The sequence below is a fragment of the Vespula vulgaris genome, chromosome 2, assembly GCF_905475345.1.
Source record: "Vespula vulgaris chromosome 2, iyVesVulg1.1, whole genome shotgun sequence".
NCBI lineage: Eukaryota > Metazoa > Arthropoda > Insecta > Hymenoptera > Vespidae > Vespula > Vespula vulgaris.
In genome coordinates this window covers 727,070-732,069 of record NC_066587.1, presented here as the reverse complement: position 1 = coordinate 732,069, position 5,000 = coordinate 727,070, and the positions used below count along the sequence as shown (strand labels likewise).

General features: G+C 39.2%; 1 long non-coding RNA gene across 2 annotated transcripts in view; it reads right to left on the bottom strand.

Moving 5' to 3' along the window:
- LOC127073126 (uncharacterized) overlaps positions 1-5,000 on the bottom strand; it is a 32,943-nt gene that overhangs the window by 7,315 nt on the left and 20,628 nt on the right. The window contains exons 2-3 of one of the 2 annotated variants that reach the window (XR_007785670.1): positions 2,236-2,600; positions 1-2,050 (exon numbers count right to left, since the gene is read on the bottom strand). The exon at positions 1-2,050 is cut by the window's left edge and continues 7,315 nt beyond it. This is a non-coding gene — a long non-coding RNA (uncharacterized LOC127073126). Of the gene's footprint in view, positions 2,601-5,000 lie in introns of both variants that reach the window. The other variant, XR_007785671.1, reaches the window with a different exon arrangement.

Sequence of the window (5,000 nt, the reverse complement as noted above, 5' to 3'; positions counted from 1 at the left end):
GAGAGAGAGAAATAATATCCGAGAAAACACGAAACGAAACGAAGTTACACGGACGAGGTACGGCGCGCGACTGACTCGCTCGTTCGCCTTCGCCCGGCTTCAAGCACTGCTGTGTGCTGCTACTTGGTGGGGGGTCAGCTTCTATCCTCCCCACCAAAGCATCACCATCATCATCGCCACCAACATCACCCCACCACTGCTCTCCTTCGTCGTCTACCGCGACGCGCGTGCCCTCTACGCGCCATCTTTGAACTCGTCTTACTACACGTCTTCATTCTATTATTATTATAGTCCTTTTTTCCCTAACGGTCACTCTTTCTTTCTTTCTTTCTTTCTCTCTCTCTTTCTCTTTCTTTCTATTACATTCCACCTCTCTCTCCCTATCTCTTGCTCTTTTTTCTCTTTCTTTTTTCTTTCATCTTTCTTCTCGTACGAGCTTACGCTTCCTAACCTATCTTTTTTTACCGTTCTCTCTTTCTCTCTCTCTCTCTCTCTCTCTCTCTCTCTCTCTCTCTCTCTCTCTCTCTCTCTCTCTCTCTCTCTCTCTCTCGTGTTCTCTAGGAAACATAAGAGGAGGGAAGGGAAAGGAAAAGAGTAGAACGCAAACACGAAAGGACGCGAATAAAAAGAGAGAGAGAGAGAGAAATGATGATGATGATGATGATGATGATGATTATGAAGAAGAAGAACAAGAAGAAGAAGAACGGTGCAGAATTTTAGATGCAGAGTAAGAGAAAGAATGGAGGAATAGGGGAGAAGAAAGGGCGACCGGCCCCGTGTCGTAAGAATTTCGCAGGACCCTCGTCGTTCTCGTCTTCCTTCTATTCCTTACATTTATTCTTACCCTCCGTTTGTCCTCCACTCCCTTCCACATACACACACACACACATCATACAATTCCACTCTATTTCTTGTCCTGACCATCGAGAGGAAACCTGGAGAGCTGTAAACCAAGAACCAAGGGTACTAACTCTACGTATATATACATAATATATATATAGATGTATGTATGTATGTATATATGTATGTATGTAGATGATTTTTTTTTTCTAAAAAGAAAAGAGCCATACGAATATTTTAATCAGCATCGTAGATGAAATTTAACTTACGAAACGTAATAAAATTAAATACGCTGTGTGTGTGTGTGTGTAAAACGAAATCTATATAATTTCTTTGAAAAGAAGACGTAAGTACGTATGTACTTACGGACATCGCATCGATCCTTTTTCCCCAAACTAAAATATGACGAAGAAGAAGAAGAAGAAGAAGAAGAAAGTTGGCAGAGTCTTTATTCGTAGAGGAAAGAGGTTTCCTCTCGTTGAAGAAAGAGAGAGAGAGAAAGAGAGAGAGAGAGAAATGAGAGAAAAATTTATAAGACAATTTCGTTGAGTTAGAAGAAGGAGGAAAAAGAAGAAGAAAAAGAGGGTCTCTCTCTCTCTCTCTTTCTTTCTCTCTGCGTTGAGTTAAAACATCTCAGTGAGGTAAAAAGTCAAACGAAAGCTCGTCGGAGTTGTTACCAACGCCTCGACTATGAAATGAGCGAGAGAGAGAGAGAGAGAGAGAGAGAGAGAGAGAGAGAGAGAGAGAGAGAGAGAGAGAGAACGATATCAGAGCAAAAGGAGCAAGGGGTTGGTCCTGGCGTTAGCACCAAATTAATTCCTCCAACGGAGGAAAAGAGAAAAAAGAGAGAGAGATAAACAGAGAGAGAGAGAGCAAGGGAGTGTAAAGAAGGACGGGAATTCTCCATTACCGAGCAAAGAGTGAGACGAGCATGCCCGTAAAGTGCGAACCGTCTTAAGAAGAATTCTCAGGTACGTTTGTCTCGCTAAAACTCCAACTACTACTACTACTCTACTACTACTATCTACTATCACCATCACCAATATCAACACCATCGCCATTGCCACCACCACCACCACCCTCTCCATCCAGTTCTCTTTTTCTCTTTCTAGGAATTACTACAGCTAGAGACAGCCTTACGATTTACGAGACGAACGAATCCCGGTGAAGTCGGTGTTCTCAGGACTTTACGTTTATTCCGTGAGAGGGACTGTAACACAAAAAATTATTTGCCCGATTTTTTCAAGAAAAATTTCATGTGTGTGTGTGTGTGTGTGTGTGTGTGTGTGACATCCTGTACTTCTTTTTATTCGTTTTTCTTTCTTTCTTCTCTTTTCTTTTCTTATGTTCGTTCGTTTATTTATTTTTCTTTTTTTTTTTGTCGAAAATACTTACTTCCGGTTCATGTTGAAAATTCAGGTTGAGATCAAGGGAAAGGAAAGAATTCGAAAAAAATAGATAGATAGATAGATAGATAGATAGATAGATAGATAAATAGATAGAATGAACAAAAAAAAAGAGAAGGAAAGAGAAGGAAAAGAAAAAAGAAAGAGGAAGGAAAATATATAAGTCTGACGATGGTTCGCACGTGTTCGCACAAAAGACCGACTTCCAAGTACTCGATGGTATTCCTCCGATTCTTCAACTATGGTCATGGCCTGACTGATCCGTAACTGTAACCTTCAGGTCCATGTCGGTCGGTTCAAGTTGTCTTCTTTTTCTTCTTCATCTTTTTTTTCTCTTCTACTTCTTCTCGAGTTCTGCAAGGAAAAGAAACGCTTTGTTAGAAGGAGACAGAAAAATATGAGAGAAAGGTGATGGTACTACATTTGAAATAAGATAGAAATTCTAGAATAATGGGAGAAAAGAGAAAAGACCTCTCTCTCTTTCTCTCTCTTTCATAATAATTGCAAAAGTGAGAGGTTTTTAATTTCGTACTAATAGCTTTCCATCGACTAAGTGAAAAGAAGGAAGGAGTTATAATCCACGACGAGAAGGATGACCTTCTTCTCCATTTATCCATCTCTCTCTCTCTCTCTCTCTCTCTCTCTCTCTCTCTCTCTCTCTCTCTCTCTATCTATCTATCTATCTATTTCTTTCTTCTTCCATCGATGGAAAGATCTTAACGAGACACCATTTTTGTCTCGCTCTGACGCGTACGTACTTACGTCCTCGGCAAACTTTCGCGATCTCTCGTTTATGACCAAAAATATACTTCGACCTCAAACTCGATAACATTTATTTACATTACGAGGAAAGTAGAATTCGAAGTAAATAGTAATACATCGAAGGGATAATAGTAGCGTAGCAGCAGTAGTAGTAGTAGTAGTAGTCGTCCATTGACTGGCGCTTAAAGAACTTTCTCTCAAAGGATTTGTAGTAAATATACGTGTAAGTTGCTATTCGAAGGATGAAAAAAGGAAAGGAAAAAAAAAAGAAAAAAAAAAGAAAGAAAGAAAAAAGGAAAGAAAGAACCCTCGAATTCCGAAGGAAGAAACACGGGCAGAGACGACACATTGAATTCACCATGGAAACGCCCCCATAGGATCAATCGTGTAATAGTATTTACTAACTTCAATTTTCGAGCATGTAAATAATAAGTTAATTGTCCGTACGAATACGGGTTACGAGTCAGCGATTAAAAAATTACTCGATAGTTTTTGTTCGGTTGATTAAACTTTCTCCTTCTCACTTTCTTCTTCTCCTCACTCTTTTCATTTTAGAATAAAAAGAATTTTAAACACATCATCTCTACAAAATCAAGCACATTCTCTCTCTCTCTCTCTCCCCCTTTTTCTAACAGAAAAGTATACCAAGCATTTTCCATGGTGGTTAAAGAGAAAGAGAGAGAAAAGCGGGTCGCAGTTAACGCGTAGGAGGGTCAAGGTTACTGCTTTCGAGGCCCCATATGCGCCCTGCACGTGTTCTCTCTCGCCATATTCTCCCTTCCATCCCTATCTCACCCTCTCCTCTCCTTCTTTTTTCTCTTTCCTTTCCTTCCTCCTATTCCTCTTTCACCCTCTTTATTTTTCTCTTCTAGTTCCCTCCTCATCCCTCGGAAACCGTCCACATGTACGGGGAGAGAGAGATAAAGCGGTTGTTTCATGGACGGTCCATCCCCTCTCTCTCTCTCTTTCTCTCTCTTTTTCTCTCTCTTTTCAACCTGACCCATCCTTTTCTATTTACACGACCGTGCGATATTCCCTCTCTTTCTTCTTCTCCAGGGATTTCCCGATGACCCAACCGTTTTGATTATCCATCCTGGCGGGACAACTTCGAGCGGACATCCTGTGTGGATTTAATGGCGAGAGAACGCAAGCCCCCAACTATACGAAACGGATCACTTTTATAGAAAATGATCTACGTGCTCGTTAAAAGTTTTCCTAAAAGTATTACTTTTATATATATATATATAGGTATATATATATATATATATTATATATATATTTATTGTCTATTGTGACAACGGACTTAGCCGAATGAGAGAAAAATCGATAAGGAAGATACTTTGATTACCAAAAAATTTATATATATATATATATATATATATATATATATATATATTATTCGTGGTATATTTTTTAGTATACATACATACATACATACATACATACATACATATATGTACACACATATATATATATACTTATTTAAATAAAACTGCAATCTTATCTTTTTTTTACGAATTATTTCTTCGTCGATTTTAGCAGTCTCATCGTTCTCTCTCTCTCTCTCTCTCTCTCTCTCTCTCTCTCTCTCTCTCTCCAGGGGAATACGAATTTTGTAGCTAATGATGCGCGGATTTGGTAATCCCGAGACGACATCGACGACGACGACGACGACGACGTTGTCGCCATTGCTCTGATTACGGTAAGAACCGAAGGAGATGATAACGATAATACCGATTTCCCAAGTCGATACGTTAATGAGCCTCGCCCTTCTTATGGCTTTTCGCACCATTGAAACGCCTTCGGCGTTTTATAATATCGAACGAGATAAAAACTTCGAGACCATTTACTTCCGTAGAGATAATATATTTCCAGAAGATTATTATAAATTTCCTGATAAGAAAATGATAAGAAAAAATACTACTGAGAAATTTAATATTATTACATATGATATAATACTAAGCGAGCACACGCGCGCGCCTTTCTCCTCTT